The sequence below is a fragment of the Rhinatrema bivittatum genome, chromosome 1, assembly GCF_901001135.1.
Source record: "Rhinatrema bivittatum chromosome 1, aRhiBiv1.1, whole genome shotgun sequence".
NCBI lineage: Eukaryota > Metazoa > Chordata > Amphibia > Gymnophiona > Rhinatrematidae > Rhinatrema > Rhinatrema bivittatum.
In genome coordinates this window covers 267,856,611-267,874,793 of record NC_042615.1, presented here as the reverse complement: position 1 = coordinate 267,874,793, position 18,183 = coordinate 267,856,611, and the positions used below count along the sequence as shown (strand labels likewise).

General features: G+C 45.9%; 1 protein-coding gene across 1 annotated transcript in view; it reads left to right on the top strand.

The window, feature by feature from the left end:
• The window catches only part of EXOC6B (exocyst complex component 6B), a 1,306,513-nt gene that overhangs the window by 999,608 nt on the left and 288,722 nt on the right, over nucleotides 1-18,183 (top strand).

The window sequence follows — 18,183 nt, the reverse complement described above, 5'->3', positions numbered from 1 at the left end:
AACATGTATACCCTAGAGGAAAGGCGAAATTGTTGAAATATGATAGAGACATTCAAATATCTGAAAGGTTTTCATGCATAGGAAGTGAGCTTTATTCAATGGATAGGAGACTCTAGAATGAGGGGTCATAAGATGAAGTTGAAGGGAATAGACACAGGAATAATGTTAGGAAGTATTTCATTTCAGAGAGAGAGGTGGATGTGTGGAACAGCATCTCAGTGGAAGCGGTGGAGTCAAAAACAGTATCTGAATTCAAGAAAATATGGGATAAATACAGGGGATCTCTAAGGAAGTGATGAGAATTGTAATGCTAAATTAATTGGATGGATAGACGAACAGACTGGATGGGCCATATGGTCTTTTTCTGCCATTATATTGCTATGTTTCTTTGACAACATTTATATATTTATGTTAAAAATACATAGGCCATGTTATCCAAACCCTCATGAAGAACTTCTCAGGAAATTAAAAAGTCATGGGATAGGAGGCAATGTACTTTTGTGGATTGCGAACTGGTTAAAAGAGGAAACAGAGAGTAGGACTAAATTGTAAGTTTTCTCAATGGAGGAAGTTAAATAGGTATCAGTAGTAGAACTGGTGCTTGTTAATATATTTATAACTGATCTGGAAAAGGGAACAATTAGTGAGCTCATCAAATTTGCAGATGACACAAAATTAAACCACAAGCAAATTGTGAGAAATTGCAGGAGGACCTTGCAAGACTGAGCATGCAAATGGCAGATGAAATTTAATGTGGACATATGCAAAGTGATGCACATAGGCATACCTGGGAACTCCCCGGAGACTCCGAAATTCTAAAGGAATTGCTGAGTCTCCGGGCCAACATCAGAAAACTCCTGGTCCTACTACAGAAGCAGACCCTGGGAAAAAAAGTCTCCGGCATGTAGCTGAAGGAAGATCTATCGGAGCTGCACAGCCGGAAGGACGTCGAGTGTGGGCCCCGTGCCAGAAGAAAGATGGACTGCGAGTGAACATATGCAGGAAAGGAGCAACTCCCCTCCTCCCACACCCCTGAAAAAGGAAAAGATTAATTGCCTGTGCAGCTGCAAGGAGGAGGCAGTGTGTAGGAAAGAGGAGGAGCTATACTGAACCCATGCAAGAGATTTGCTTGAAGGAGATTTGTCCACCTTGGAAGAGGAAGCTGCAGTGATTGGTAGGTATGGGGTGAGGATTGTGTGTGGAAGAAGGAGAAAAGTGAGTGCATGTATGTGTGTGGAAGAAGGAGAGAAGTGGATGTGCATATGTGTGTGTGTGAGTGCATGTGTACATATGATAGATGGAGAGAAGTGTGTATATGTGAAAAAGGGAGAGGAGTGAGTGCATGCATGTGTGTGGAAGAAGGAGAGAAGTTAGTGTTAATATGTGTTTGGAAAAGGGAGAGGAGTGAGTGTGCATGTGTGAGTGCTTGTGTATGATAGGAGAGAAATGTGTGTGTATGTGAGAGTGCATGTGTGTGTGAACGAGTGAGTGTGTGAGAATGAGCATGTATGTTTGTGAGTGAACATGTGCGTGTGCTATTGTGAGAAAGTTTGTGTGCTTGCTGCTACCGCCTTCCTCCCCCCCAACAATCTCAGGGTGATAGGAAATCAAAAGTTACCGGGTATGCACATAGGGGAAAATAGGAGTCACCACCTAGGAAGGGGATCTAGGCATCATCGTGGATATGTTGAGCTCCTCAGCTTAGTGTGCGGCAGCGGTCAAGAAAGCAAACGGAATGTTAAGAATTATTCAGAAAGGAATGGAGAATAAAACTAAGAATATCATAATACCTCTCTATTGCTCTAGAGTGCAGCCCCACCTAGAGTACTGAATATAATTCTTGTCACCATATCTCAAAAAAGATATTTGGGAACTAGAAAAGGTACAGAGAAGAGCACCCAAATTAATGGTAGAGGATGGAATGGCTCCCCTATGAGAAAAGGCTAAAGAGGTTAGCACTCTTCAGCTTGGAGAAGAGACGACTGAGTCGAGGTATGATAGAGGTCTATAAAATCTTGAGTGTAGTGAAAAGGGTAAATTCAAATCTGTTATTCACTCTTTCAAAAAATAAAAAAACTGAGAACATTCCATGAAGTTATTAAGCAACATGTTTAAAACAAATCAGAAAATATTAAGCTCTGCAATTCATTGCCAGAGGATGTGATAAAGACAGTTAGTGTAGCTGGGTTTAAGAAAGGTTTGGACAAGTTACTGGAGGAAAAGTTAATAAACTGTTATTAACCAGGAAGACTTGGTGGAAAGCCACTGCTTATCCCTGATTGTAAGCCTCCAACACATGATAAGCTTGTGTGGGCAGGAACCTGGTTTATAGGAGCTTGCTACATGTATGATACCAAACTTTATAGAGAGAATTACAGCCTTGATCTCCATACTAAATGCACCATGTGTTTAGATATTTATGTAGAAGGCAAAAAGTTCCAATATTCATGTTTAATGGAGTTTGTTTACTTCAGAAACATAGCCTCCCTATGGAGAATAGTTATTTATTAAAGATAGGGAATCCATTCTGAACCCATGCACAAGTTACGTTGATTCTATATTGTTTTTCTTCCTGTGACAGTAAAATGGATGTTTACTTTTGATTAAAGCTGTGGTTTATTAATATGATAAAGTAAAATAATAGTTCCCTAATCTCTAAATCTTAGGCTGTAATTGAATGTTAAGTAACCCATGTACGGGTTAGGGACAGGTATGTGGACGTGGAGACAAAAATCATTGGCTGTAAAATCTGGAGTTAAAATTCAGCTACAGAGCAGGATTCAGAATTCCTTGCTCATTTTGGTACTAGCAGGGCTTTTTTTCCTATGGATACTTGATGGTATTTAGTACCAGCACAATTGTTTTTTTTATACTCTGTATCAGCCTGTGGGAAATGATGTGAGGGAAGGGGCTGGATTAGGGAGCAGAGTAGCTGCTTTGTTGCTCCAGTCTCACCCCTCCTCTCCTGATCTCTGTAGGCTGCTGCCTGGGAAGGGGAGGGCCTGAAGGGTGCAGGAAGCCTGTTCTCTGCAGGGTACTGGCAAGTACTGTTAGGACAATACAAAACAGCACCAGAACATGGGAATTGTCCATACTATGAAGTCAGTAATTATTGTTATTAGCACCTCCAGCAGTTTTAAAATACATTGTAGAAAGTACTGTTGGGTTTTTTGTTTTTTTTGTTTGTTTGTTTGTTTTTGCTTGTGCACAGCCAAACTGTCGAATCTTTTGCCAGAGGACATGGTCAAGTCAACTAGGTTTGGATAAGTAGCTAAAGAAATAGTTTATAAAACATTATTGACTAAAGAAAGCTGCGGCTATCCCAGGGAACAAGCAAAGAAATAGGGTCTGCTTCATGTGTATTTTCTGACGGTAACACATGGGATCTGCCGGGTACTTTAAATCCGGACTGGCCACTGTCAGAGACAGGATGTTGGTCTTGATGGACCTTGGTCCATCTCAGCATGGCATTCCTTATGTATTTTTTTTCTTTTTTCTGCTATTAACCATGTTATATATTTCAGAGCATTTTTATACTTCTCTGGCAACACACATACAAATTTTGTCATTACAAGAGAGTTATCCTGAATGTAAATCAGATGAAGACACCAGTAGGGGACAGAGAAAGAGAGAGAGAAAAGCACACAGCAGTGCCTCTCTCTTTTAACCTCCTTCCCCTTACTGATGCTTTTCCCGGGCCATGATGGTGGCAGAGTTGGTACCAGCAGATAAAATCATTGCTCTCTTATTCCTCCTGGATTGGAAGGTGGCGGGGGCCAGGAGGGGGCAATCATGCCCCAATTTCCCCTAACATCCCCCTTCTGAAGGATGACCCTGCCTCTTGTGTACTGGCACCTTTCTTTCTAGAAAAAAAGCACTTGCTGCCTAATTCACTAAGGCTTTTCTCCCATTCTGTGTCTGTGGGATGATACCTTGATGAATCAGGCCCTTGGTGTATTATAATAGGAACTTTTGGGCAGAGCTTTTCTTATAGCTGTATAACATGGTGGCTTTCCACAGTGCTGTATGTAAGCATTTACCAATGTCTGAAGAGCTGAACAATGAAATGCAGCATAAATACTGGGAAGGTGAAATTGAACTTCTGGCTACCTCTGCTGGTTGCAACACTCATCCTCCTCAGAGGTGGGTTGTTTGGTTTTTTTTCAGTCTTAATCCCATATCAGGTAGTCATAACTGGGGGGAAAAATGTGTAGGGGATTTTTTTTTTCTTTTGCCTTGTTTTAATTAAATTATTACACAACACTTCCTGGAGGAGAAGTCCATTAATGGCTATTAATCAGTTTTACTTAGAGAATAGCCACTGCTATTAATTGCATCAGTAGCATGGGATCTTCTTAGTGTTTGGGTAATTTCCAGGTTCTTGTGGCCTGGTTTTGGCCTCTGTTGTTGGAAACAGGATGCTGGGCTTGATGGACCCTTGGTCTGACCCAGCATGGCAATTTCTTATGTTCTTATGTTGTTACTAGAGCACTAAATGTGACTGTTTTGGAGAATAATGAAGCAGAAATCATAAAAATCCATGCTTTAAATAGCTTTGCAGTCTAATCCGTTTTGCTCCCCTAGTGCATGCTTTCCTAGGGCATCAGAAATCGCGGGAGCAGGGTGGCTGGAAGTCATAAGCGAGCATCTGAAACCAGAGCCCACTTCACTTTCTCTTGCTGTTGTGCACGTTGGCAGTCACTACTGTGGCACTTGCAGGGCAACCTCCTTTCTCTCAATATATTTTTATTTTGTCTGGATGTCATGCTTTTTTTTTTTTTTTTTTTTAACACATCTTGTATGGTGGTTCTGCTACAAAACCAAAAAGTTTTCAGCTTTGGTCCATTGCAGTGAGAAGGTAAAAGCGACCAAGCCAATAGTGCTCTCTGCATAATACAAGGAGCGTGAGAGGAAAAGCTACAGTGCAGAAGCTCTATTGACATCAAGACTGAAAACTGAGAGCTTTTATTTTCCCAGATGTCAGCAGAGCCCTGAGGTGGTGGTAATATTTTTAACAAAATGTCAAACTGTTACTTAATGTGTTCTATATATAAGATACGTGAAGAAGCTATTTTACTCTTCACCTTTGCGCCACCAATATCTCAGCCCTTTGAAGTCCCAGGGTTGGGTTTTGTTTTTTTTTTTTGTATTTGTTTAAGGAACAGTGTAACATGATAAGTGTGATAATTTTTCTGTTCATATATAGTACCTGAATATAATCCACTTTGAAGTGTCTGAAAGGTGGAATACAAATCAAATAAATATTTGTTGGAAAATATTTGTTGTAAAGAATGATGATAGCACTAGGAGTCTGGCATTTCTCTTCCTGTCTATGTTCGAAAAAAAAAAAATCAGGTTCTGTTTGGTATGAGAATTGTTCTAACCATTTAATATATTGAAATAATAATTATATATATATATATATATATATCTGGTATCTCTCTGGCCCATTTACCAAATTTCATCTGTCAGCCACTCAGCTCCAGGTTTGTCCATACACCGTTAGATGTTGAGCAACGAATTGCTTCAGTGCAAAATGTCTTTGCTTTGGACTTGAAGTTCCCTTTTCAGGAAGTTGGGGGGGCGGAGAACATTGCCATTGTATTATGAGTACATGTAACTAGCTATTTTGCTTTTTTACATTGCTGGGAGGAGGCAACAAAAACTGGAAATCAGTCTTTGCAAGTTGGAAAACTTAATGGACTAAGTCCTGTAGATAATGATGGGGCTGAGGGGTTGGCTGCGATAAAGTGAACTCTAGATGGCCCTTTAGCATCCTGGCTGACCTTGCTGCACTTAACAGCCAGAAACAAGCCAGGTGGATTCACTTTCTTTAGCAGGCTGATAACATGGGAAGGGAGGGGGAGGGGTGGCAACACAGGACTGTGACCTGCACCTGACCTCTCTTGCTGCTTTCCCCTGAACTCTGCACTGATAAAATAGACCTGATAGTATAGGCTGAAGTATGATTGTAAACCATATCAGTGTGTACATAAGGGAGGGGAGAAAAAAAAAACAAAAAAGGCCAAACCAAGAACTCTGCCTGACCCTTTAGTGACCTTGGCAATAGGCAAGCCTGTCATTAGCTTCACACACACACACACACACACACACACACACACACTTTTCTACTGAGCAAAGATCAATTACTAACTTCTTTGGCAAAAGTTGGTCACTATGTAATAGTGTTTTACATGAACTTTTCCAAGCACAAAAATTTGGCCACCAGATGTATTTTCAATATATGCAGAGGGAAAATGCAAAAGAAGTACATAGGGAGTTACTCATTAGAGAGAAAGAGAGATATTTATTTCCAACACTGATCTGTTAGTGGAGGGGGACAGGATCTTGGAACTTGCACTTGGGGAAGACACCACTGAACTATGAATCTTCCACCATTTATGAGTAAACTGTGAGGATGTATCCTGGGTCTAGTCATTAGCAATATTTTGTCATCTATGGTTGATGGAACTTAGAAATTATATGAAAGTGATTCCTCATCTAGTTGTTTGTCTGCTTTGATATGGTTGTAGCCACCAAAATGCCTTGATAATGTCATTGATAGGTATGAAGGCTGCTTTCTTAAACTGCTGACTTTGATCACAGCTGGTTGGTAAGCTGAACAGTTGCACAATTATATTGAAGTTTGATGGGTGGGAGTGTTAGCTCCCAAAAGTTAATCAGGAAACATATTAATTTAATCTAAAGAGGGGATAATTTCCAGAGACTCCTGCAGGTAAAGTAGTTCTTTACCCACAGTAATGGCCCTTTAGAAAATTGCATGACCAATATGCTTGTAGAATTGTGCACAATACCCAATGTATGCATTTAAAATTACAGAAATTGGGAAGAGATGTTCCGGGGGCTGGGATATAGGTGGCGATGGTACTTAGACACATAGGGGTAGATTTTAAAACATGCGCGTGCGCATCCATGTACACGCGGTTCCCAGCGTGCACGCATAGACGCGCTGATTTTAAAACATCCACGCGCCAGCGCGCATATGTTTCAAAATACGATACCCGGGCGCATGTGCGCCCCTGATTTTATATCTGTGTGCGCATGTGCACGCAGGGGGGGGGGGGGGGTGGATTTTTGTGAAAAATGTGCGACGACGTGATCATGGTCCTTCCCAGTCTGCTCCAGTTAAGGAGAGAACTTCCCTATACCCCTACCTATCCTTCCTCCCTTTTCCCCTCTCTTCCCCAACCCCTAAACCTACCCTGTCTACCTGAATTTTTTTTGGTTTTTAAACTTACTTCATCCTTGGAGTTGAAGTAAGTTGTGCATGCCGGCCAGCACAAAATGGCGCTGTCTCGGCTCTACCCAGACCCCGTCCCCTACCCGCCCCTTTTTGCTGTGCTGGCACTTCTGAGCGTACCGGCAGATATGCACGTGGCTGGGCTGTTTTGAAAATGCGTTCGGTGCAGCCATGCGCGTATCTGCCAGGATTTGCACGTGCCGGGTTTTTAAAATCCACTGGTAACTTTTTTTTTTTTTTTTTTTTTAATTCTTTTGGCACAATTATGCTCACTAAATAGTGTGTGTGTGTGTGTAGCTTTATTAGGATAATTTTCAAAGCAGACTTATTCATGTAAGTCTGCTTTGAAAATTGGTGTAACTTATGCACTTATTTGCTGCCTAACTTATGCACGTTACAAAATTGCCCCCCATAAAGGTATCGCCTTATAAATTTCTTTAATATATTGACCTTTATTTAAATACACAGCAATGCAAACAATTCTAAAATCATAAAATAGCTTTTATGTAGTGTTTTTTGGAAATGTATTTAAAGGTGATAGGGTAGTATTTCCAGTTTTAAATGTTGTCTTTTTTTTGTCATTTACGGGATGTCTAATAGTATGGTTTTGACTCGCTCTGTTTTCTGTTTCTATTTATTATAATTTATATAGCAGTTTGGGCCTGAAGCACTTTACATGAGAGATTGGAAACACAAGTAACAAAATTAAGCTGGGAGAAGGACAAAAAAAATCAGTTGCGGAGAACTATTGAATAGAGAGAAATCTCCTAACTGACACTGCAGAACAGATGTGAATGGCAAGTTGATTCCAGAGGCAGAGAGCTAGAAGGAAGAAGAAACAGAATCTTGAAGGTGAACTGGGAAGAGAGGGAGAAGTAAGAAGAAAGAGACATGCAGTGCATGCATTTAGGAAAACCTAAGATGACAAAGGGAACAAAAATGAGAGCGAGCCAATCTATGCAGAGGTGAGATAGTTAGAAACTTCAATCGAGAGGAGTAAAGAGGGGATGCCACAGGAGCATTAAAGAGGAACCTAAAGGTGTTTTTAATTCCAGTTCGAATGCAACGTATGGGAATCAGTTACTGTGAACACTTATGCTTTCTGTTTAGCTATGGAGCAGATCTTGCATGACCAGAAAGAAAAGAATCTTAGCAACGTCAGTGTTAGAAGTAACTAATGCTATAAGGAATGTTTTAGTATCAGTACTGGGAGCAACATCGCAGTTTAGGGTAAGTGAAAAACCTATCCAGTTAAGAGTCCAAATTTGAAAAAGTAATTTTCAAATTGTATGCATGCCCTCGTCTCTTTTATTTCCTAGTTTTTCTTTTGGTTTCAGTTCTACAGAATCTTCTTCTTAAAGCCTTTCAGCATGATAATTTCAAGCTTTATAGCAGGGGGTGGCCAACTCCGGTCCTTGAGAGCCAAAAACATGGCAGGTGAATTACAGGATATCCACAATGAATATGCATGAGACAGATTTGCTTACACTACCTCCATTGTATAGAAATCTATCTCATACATATACATTATGGATATCCTGAAAACCAGACCTGTTTGTGGCTCTCGAGGACCGGAGTTGGCCACCCCTACTATATAGAATCATTTTAATAATGTAGAAAACTTTGCACCATCCACACAGGTAAAGCAAATAGAGCAGGGGTGGCCAGTGTAACTTCTTGTGAGCTGCAATCAGCTTTGCCAAGAGTGATAGTGGCTCGAGGTAGCAGCAGCATCGGCCCGGGATGAGTAAAGCAAGGTAGTGGCTTTGGCCAGTGCAGGCCATAGAGTGGAGCAGGTGGCAGCTTTATCTGCCACAGTAGGCCACAGAGAAGAGAGAGGCTGCTCTCTGCTGCTGGAATGGCAGCACTGCAAGTAAGAGAGACACTGGTGGAGATGTGGAGGGGAGTTGAAAGAGACAGATTGATGGGAACAGGGTGGTCAGATTGAGAAATGATTCTGACTGGTGAGCAAAGGTTGGGGAGTGGATGAGAGACTTGGAGGCAGATGAATAGTGGGTGGGAACTGGTAGGGATGGGGGAGGGTAAAAGAGAGAAAAGTGGTGGGGACAGGAATGGAGGGTTTAAGAGAATTGTGTTAATGTGTAGTGCTCTTCATCATTTAAAACAGTCTAATCGAAAGTCAAAGAATAAAAATATCTAGGTTAAGTCATAAAACATGAGTGTTAGCACCATCATCATGTATCTCACAAAAAAAAAAAAAAAGAAAGAAAATCATGAGTTGCAGGAACTTTCTGAGCAAATGCACCACCAGCACCAGAGGGAGTAGGCAGTGGGGAGAGTAAATTGGCAGAGAATTTGAGTGGGCAGTGATAATGTAGAGAGCATGAGACATGGTGATGGGGATGACAGATGAAAACAATCCAAAAAGGAGAAAACTGGTAGGGAGAGAGGTGATGGGTGAGAGAAAGCCAATGAATGGGGAGCTGCATCCTCTACTGATGAAATCAGACTATTCATATATCCATTTTATATGGTCAACTAGTTGGCTACTCCAGTGGTTTGATTTCTACAAAATTTTCAGACCTGGTTCATAAACAGATATGATTAGTGTTCCCAGTACGTACCAGGATCAGTCCAGACAGCTGGGTTATGCCTCCCCTCCAGCAGATGGAGTCAGAGAGAAAACTGAAAGCACCCCCTATATACACTGGTGTGCCACCTGCGACCCTTCAGTATAATCTCTGACTCCAGCAGATTGAGAGGCATAACCTGCGGTCCTGCTCCTGGGAAAATTAAAATGAAATAAATTAAATACAATATAAAGTGTAAGGTAGGACAGGGGATAAGATCATTGGATGCTTCCTTTCTCTCCTCTGTCTGTCTGTCGGTCTGTGTGACTGTTTCTGTGAGTGTCTTGCGCTGCGCAGCTAGGGATTAGTGTGAGGCAGGCTCGGAGGGTAGTACCCTTCTGATATTCCCGGGTTAGTGTGTCCGCAGGCTGGGGGAGAGCTTACCGGTGGGCCGGTCACCCCCCCCCCCCAATTCCAGGCTTTAGTCCTGAAGGGGGTTTAAAAGGAAAAAAAAAAAAAAAAGTTTAAATTTTTTACTTACAGAGCCATTTAAGTCCTGTTGGGGACAGGCAGTGTGCTCATTCCTACTGACCCCGGCCTGCCCGTGCCTGCTCGGACCCCGGAGGGGGTGGCTAGCTCACCCGGCGCGCGTTTGCTGTGGGGCTCTCCTCTCTGAGCGTTTTTGGCGCCATTTTTTTTAGTGCTGCTCCGTTCGCGGTGCCGATGCCGCGATCTTCGGTCTGCCTGACCTGTGGAGAGGCAGGGGCGCGACTCTCCCGCGGGGGTCTCTGCCCCCGATGTGTTCCCGGGGGCGAGGGACCCTCGGGGGGGCCGAGCGCTGCCCGCAGCCGATCTTCTCTCCTCTCTCCAGAGCGGCACAGCAGCGTTTCTGACAGTCGTCCTCCGGCCCCTCCTCCACCGGGGAGGAGTGCGGCGGCCATTTTGGCCACGCGGCAGGCTGCCTGTTTCAGCATCGGAGGAGGAAATCTCCCCTCCTCCTTCTCCTGGAGGCACAGAGCCCATGCTCCCAGGCCGATTCGGGGTCTCCTCGCGGCCCCCCTTCCTCGATGGTCCGAAGAAAGATCTAAAACGGTCAGTGCCATTTTCTTCCGATTTTGTGCTTTTAATGCACAAAGCCTTTTTGCAGGCAGAATCCGGCTGGGAGGCGGAGGCTCCCGCTCCCCCGAAGTTCCCAAGATCGCCCCCATCTCAAGGGGCAGCCCACCGGACGTGGGGTCCTCCGGGACCAAGGGTCCCCGCCCGAGGGGGGGTGGGGCCAAGGACCTGGGAGACACAGGAGCCGCGCCGGAATCCCCGGGGGCTCCGGACTTGCTGTTGGCCGACGACCCGGGGGCTGTAGCTGGGGATGATCCCCAGGTACTCCGCTTGTTTGGAAAGGAAGAATTAAGCTCCCTTATTCTCCACGTGTTGCAGGAGCTGGAGTTGACGACTCCGCCTCAGGAGGCGGACACGTCTACAGGGGATATCGCAATGGCAGGGATTAGAGCTCCCCCGCAGACCTTTCCCTTTCACCACAAGGTCTTACAGATCGTTTCCAAGGAATGGGAGCTCCCGGAGGCTTCCCTGCGGGTGAATCGAGCCATGGAAAGGCTATATCCCTTACCCAAGGATTCCTTGGAGCTTTTGAAGACACCTGCGGTAGATTCGGCTGTCACGGCTGTGGTAAAGCATACAACTATCCCAGTGAAGGGAGGTATAGCGTTGAAGGACCTCCAAGACCGCAAGCTTGAGGTTTTATTAAAACGCATTTTTGACGTGGCGGCACTGGGGGTTCGAGCGGCGGCTTGCAGCAGCCTTGTGCAGAGGGCCAACCTCCGCTGGGTTCAGCAGTTGCTGACCATGCAGGAGCTCCCTCCGGGCGAGGCTGAGCAGGCGAATTGTGTTGAAGCGGCGGTCGCTTACACAGCGGATGCCTTGTATGACTTGTTGCGCACATCGGCTCGCATTATGTCCTCGGCGGTCTCAGCCAGGAGGTTGCTCTGGCTCCGTCGTTGGTCGGCGGATGCCAACTCTAAGGCGAGGTTAGGTTCCTTCCCCTTTAAGGGCAAGCTGCTGTTTGGAGAGGAGCTGGACCAGCTCATTAAGGACCTGGGTGACAACAAAGTTTACAAGTTGCCTGAGGATAAGCCTCGGCAACCTCGGACGTTTGGTAACGCCAGGGCTCGCTTTCGGGGGCAACGGCGTTTCCGTGGGGGACGAGGGGGTTCCCTTCCCCAGCGGCAGCAGGCAACAAGATCCCAGGCCTGGTCTTCTTCTTCCTTTCGCGGCAGGAGGCCTATACGCGGGGGCTCTTCCCAAGGCTTTCCTGCTATCAAGCCCGCACAATGAAAGTGCGCGGGTCCACTCCTCCGTGCCCGTTATCGGAGGTCGGTTGTCCCGGTTCTGGGAGGAGTGGGCCGCAATTACTTCGGATCAATGGGTCCTCGACGTGGTTCGGTACGGCTACGAGTTGGATTTTGTACGTCCCCTCCGGGATCTCTTCCTGGTATCGCCGTGCGGCCCCGTAGAAAAACAGGTAGCTATAGCCCAAACGGTCGCCCATCTACAGGCTCTGGGGGCGGTGGTTCCGGTTCCCCGGGACCAGCTCAGGACGGGTCGGTATTCCATATACTTCCTGGTGCCCAAGAAGGAGGGCACCTTCCGACCCATTCTGGATCTCAAAGGAGTAAACAAGGCGTTGCGTGTGCCCCGCTTCCGGATGGAGACCCTCCGGTCTGTTATTGCGGCCGTCCACAAGGGAGAATTCTTGGCTTCTTTGGATCTGACAGAGGCCTATCTGCACATCGGAATAAGAGAACGGCATCAAAGGTACTTGAGGTTCATGGTAATGGGGGACCACTACCAGTTTTGCGCCCTCCCCTTCGGGTTGGCCACCGCCCCGAGGGTGTTCACCAAAGTTCTCGTGGTGGTAGCGGCTTCCCTCCGCCGGCAAGGCGTCCTGGTACATCCCTATCTCGACGATTGGCTCATTCGAGCGAAGTCGCACGCGGCATGCACCCGGGCGGTCTCCTTAGTGGTGCGCCAGCTGCAGAGGTTGGGTTGGGTAGTCAACTTCGCGAAGAGCAGACTCGAACCAACCCAACAGCTGGAGTTCCTGGGAGCTCGGTTCGACACCTTGGTGGGCAAGGTTTTTCTTCCGCAGCAATGCATGCTCAATCTTATGACTCAGGTACAACGCCTGTTAGAGCTCGAGATTCCCACGGTCTGGGATTATTACAAGTCATTGGTCATATGGTGTCTACTATGGAAATGGTACAATGGGCTTTTGCGCATATGCGTCCGTTACAAAGAGCGCTTCTATCTCGCTGGGATCCCCGCTCGGAGGAGTACGGGATGGAATTGCCTTTGCTGGAGCCGGCTCGCTCCAGTCTCTCTTGGTGGTTGATTCCGGCCAATCTCCTACAGGGGGTGGACCTCGAACCCCCGCCTTGGTTGGTGGTGACGACGGATGCCAGCCTGTCGGGCTGGGGTGCAGTCTGCCAGTCCCGTGCAGTCCAGGGAACCTGGTCGGCACTCCAGGCGACTTGGTCCATAAACCGCTTGGAGACCAGAGCAGTCCGCCTGGCCTTGCGTTGTCTCCTTCCACTGGTACGCGGACGAGCAGTAAGGGTGCTGTCGGACAATGCGACCACAGTGGCGTACATAAATCGACAAGGAGGCATGAAAAGCCAAGCAGTAGCGACCGAGGCGGCGCTGTTGATGTCCTGGGCGGAAAGGCACATAGAGTGTCTCGCGGCCACCCACATTGCCGGCGTGGACAACGTTCAGGCGGATTACCTCAGCCGGCAGCACCTGGATCCAGGAGAATGGGAGATCTTGTTGGAGGCGATGGCTCTCATCGCGCGGCGTTGGGGGACTCCGCGCTTGGACCTCATGGCGACCCGTCAAAATGCAAAGGCGGCACGCTTCTTCAGTCGGAGAAGGGAGCACGCGTCAGAAGGGGTGGACGCGCTAGCCCTTCCGTGGCCTCGTCACATTCTTCTTTATGTGTTCCCTCCGTGGCCTCTGGTGGGGAAAGTGCTAAGGCGCATAGAGTCCCATCACGGTCCGGTGATTCTCGTGGCTCCGGAATGGCCGCGGCGCCCGTGGTTCGCGGATCTCGTCAACTTGGCAGTCGACGGCCCACTGCGTCTCGGTCATCTTCCCAAGCTCCTTCGGCAGGGTCCAGTATTTTTCGATCTGGCGGATCGTTTTTGTCTGGCGGCTTGGCTTTTGAGAGGAAGCGGTTGAAGAAGAGAGGTTATTCGGACGCGGTGGTGTTCTACTCTCCTTCGGGCGCGTCAATCTTCCACTACACTCGCCTACGCGAGGGTTTGGAAGGTTTCCATGATTGGTGTGACACGGCAGGTACTTCGGCCAGACGTTCGTCAGTGGCGGATATCCTTATGTTCTTACAGGATGGATTGAAGAAGGGGTTGGCGTATAATTCGCTTCGAGTTCAGGTGGCGGCTTTGGGCTGCTTGAGGGGTAAGGTCGAAGGTTCTTCCCTTGCGAGTCATCCAGATGTGGCTCGTTTTTGCGAGGGGTTAGAAACTTACGTCCTCCCGTCAGGCTTCCCTGTCCGTCTTGGAACTTGAACTTGGTACCTCGCGGATTGTGTGCGGCTCCGTTTGAACCTCTTAAGGCGGCTTCTTTGAAGGATCTCACCCTCAAGACTGTTTTCCTTGTCGCCATTTCCTCGGCTCGTCGGGTGTCGGAGCTTCAGGCTCTCTCTTGCAGGGAACCGTTTTTGCGCATTTCGGCGTCGGGGGTTTCCCTACGAACTGTTCCTTCCTTCCTACCTAAGGTGGTGTCCACGTTTCATGTCAACCAAACGGTGGAATTACCTTCCTTTTCGGACGAGGACCTACAGTCTGCTCAGGGTCGGGACTTGAGGCGTTTGGATGTCCGTCGGATTCTCTTACGCTATTTGGAGGTTACGAATGACTTTCGAAAGTCAGATCACCTTTTCGTGTTGTGGAGTGGACCCAGGAAGGGTCTTCAAGCGTCCAAAGCTACGATTGCACGCTGGTTAAAAGGTGCTATTGCGTCCACGTATGTTGGCTGTGGTAAGCCTGTTCCTGCTGGACTTAAGGCTCATTCTCTGCGTTCTCAAGCGACTTCATGGGCAGAGAATCACTTGGTTTCGTGCCAAGAGATATGCAGGGCGGCCACATGGAAATCCTGGCATACTTTTTCCAGGCATTATCGCCTGGATGTCCGGGGACCTCCTGCAGAGTCCTTTGGGAGCAGTGTGATTCGAGCGGGACTCTCAGGGTCCCACCCCAGTTAAGGCGGCTCGGGTACATCCCAGCTGTCTGGACTGATCCTGGTACGTACTGGGAAAGGAAAATTAGGTTCTTACCTTTGCTAATTTTCATTCCAGTAGTACCATGGATCAGTCCAGACGCCCGCCCACAGGGTTCTGGGAGTCCGCTCGTATTCTCGGAATTTTTTCCGTTTCAGTGGTTTTATGTCGGTTTCCGCACGTTTGTGGTTTCCTTGACTGTTATACCAGTGTATCGTGTGTTGTTGTACACTGTTGGTGTTCTATTTGTTGTGTCTGGTTTTATCTGTTTTCAAGGATGTTCTCCGTGATCTGGTCACTTGTTTTAAAAAAAAAACAAAAAAAACAAAACAAAGGGGGCTTCTTGAGGGCAGTGTTGAAAGGGCTTCCTTCATTACTTCTGCTTTGATATCACATATACTGAAGGGTCGCAGGTGGCACACCAGTGTATATAGGGGGTGCTTTCAGTTTTCTCTCTGACTCCATCTGCTGGAGGGGAGGCATAACCCAGCTGTCTGGACTGATCCATGGTACTACTGGAATGAAAATTAGCAAAGGTAAGAACCTAATTTTTCTATGATAAAGTTTCATGCTAAAATCCCATATCCGAACATATTACTATGCATATATGCAGGTAATACATTTTTTTAATACATAATATTGTGGAAAAATGTGGCTGAAAATCTTTGTGTGTGTGGGTAGGTACTCTTCAGCCATAGCCAGCCTGATGCTGCTTTGTTGTCTTATCCATGTGTTCACTCTGTGTTAATGGCACATTTGATAGCTGAACGTGTTGCCTGGATTGACTGGTTTATTTAATGTGGTAAAATGGGATAAAACATGGTTCACTGTAACATAGTACTTGATGTTATTTAGATGGGTGATTCATGGAGCATGGCATATGGCGTGTGTAGTACATGTGATGAGGTATGACAGAATGTGTGTGGCAGGATGCAGGATCTTGCAAGCCTTCTATTCGGGGGCTGGTGCATTTTGTAGTAAGGTACATGCTGAAGTGGGGACATTTAGAATAGGTTTCAGTTTATTGCAGGAGTTTTGTTTCAAGGAAGCAGGAAATACTATGAAGAGACAACCCTGTCATTTTGTTGTTGTTGTGAGAGGGCAACTACCGTGAACAAAGACCAAGAATGAGGTTTTCAATTGGATTTACTGCTGCGCATTGATTCTTCATGGTTCCTGAGTTCAGCTCTGGGTTAATTACCCTAGATTGGTAGGATATTCAAGTCATCTCTTGCCAGTGGGATATTAAAGGTCTACAGTATCTTCATCAGTGGTACAAAAATGTTGAGAATGAATTCATAGAGAAGTCCTATGTGGGTCAGCAGAATGAATAGGTTGGTTTATTTATTTATTTATTGATTTATATACCGACATTCGATCTGAGATATCACATCGATTTATATTCAGGTACTGTAGGTATTTCTCTATCCCCAGAGGGCTTACAATCAAAGTTTTGTACCTGAGGCAATGGAGGGTAAAGTGACTTGCCCAAGGTCACAAGGAGCAACAGCGGGACTTGAACCCTGGTCTCCTGGTTTGTAGCCCACTTCTCTACCCACTAGGCTATTCCTCCTAAGCTTCTTCTCCCTTCCTCCCCCCACCTACCACTCTCTTTTAACTCCAATTATTTATATGAATCATTCTACTAGTGTCTGAAAAATAAGAATTAATTCCACTTAGTTGATTTAAGACTGTGTGAGCAAAGTAGCTTAAAAACATTCAGAGGGATTGCACAGAAGTTTTGGAATCTTTGGCGACATCACAAAGTGGTTTTGTTATTGACCTGCAGCAAGTGGAACTGTTGCACCAATGCCGTTCCTTTGTATTTCTCCTCAGCAATAAGCATAAACCATTGAGTTCAATGACAACTCAGAGGAAAAATAAGGGAAATTCACTGCAAACAGTTAATGTAACAGTAAAAAAAAATTGTTTCCATATATTTAAAAAGTATAAGGGAATCAGACCTCTCAGATGTATAAAGTCATAACACACTGTAGCCTTTTTTTCTTGCACCTCTGCTGATCCATCCAAAGAAGCCAAAAAATAAAAGCAAGTACAAGTTAAGAAGTGTTGCTCCCGTAGGAGTTGCATTTTGAAAAATGCTGAAAATTTTACTTCAACCATCTAAATATAGGAATATTTTCTGCTGAGTTTCGCCAGTTAAGATTTTGGCTTAAAGTTTTCCTAGATTTAAGCCTGCTAGCGGGATGCCTAGCACTGAAAATCTTGCGAGACAGGAAGACTCGGCATCCAAATGGTAGATCAAATTTAATGAAGACAAGTGCAAGGTGATGCATACAGGGAAAAGTAACCCACGCTGTAGTTACACAATATTAGATTCGATATTAGGCGTTACTGCCCAGGAAAAAGATCTAGGTTTCATAGTTGATAATACATTGAAATCATCAGTTTAATATGCTGTGGCAGTCAAAAAAGCAAACAGAATGGCTTATGTGGCAGTGGGTCCACCAACAACCAAACCTTCCCGTGGAAAAGGTGCTGGAAATGGTGGAGACTTATTACTAGGTCCAGACCATGCCTGAGTCACCATGGTTCCTGGAGAAGCCACTCGACCCGGGCAGAGGATGACAAAGTCCTAAGACCCAGAGGTTCTGACAACCAGTAGCACAGACCCAGTTGGACTTTACAAACCTCAGAGGGGCCACCATGTTTCAGTGAAGGTTTATCTCCATTTACTCAGAGAAGGCAGAGCCTCTCACAAGACTGTTGGTGAAGAAAGCACCAGAGAAGGTCCAGTGGTCAGCCGAAGCAGAAGAGGCCTTCCAGGCTCTTAAAGAAGTGCTATGCTCTGAACTAGTCCTGATAAGTCTGGACTTCACCTTTGTGACTTGGTAAAGCAGTTCCCCTTTAATCACAAATTAAGGAGGAATAAGATCTGTAACATGCGCTCCAGGGACTAGCTTTCCGTCGACCCTCTATATATGCTCCTATATCCACTTAAAGGACTTACCCTTCCTCTGGGCCCACTGGAAGCGCTCAGGTCACCTCCCTTTTCCCACTCAAAGGGGTCAAGTAAGATATTCTGGGTTGCTGTTCTTTCTTTGACTTCAACCCTTCCTCCT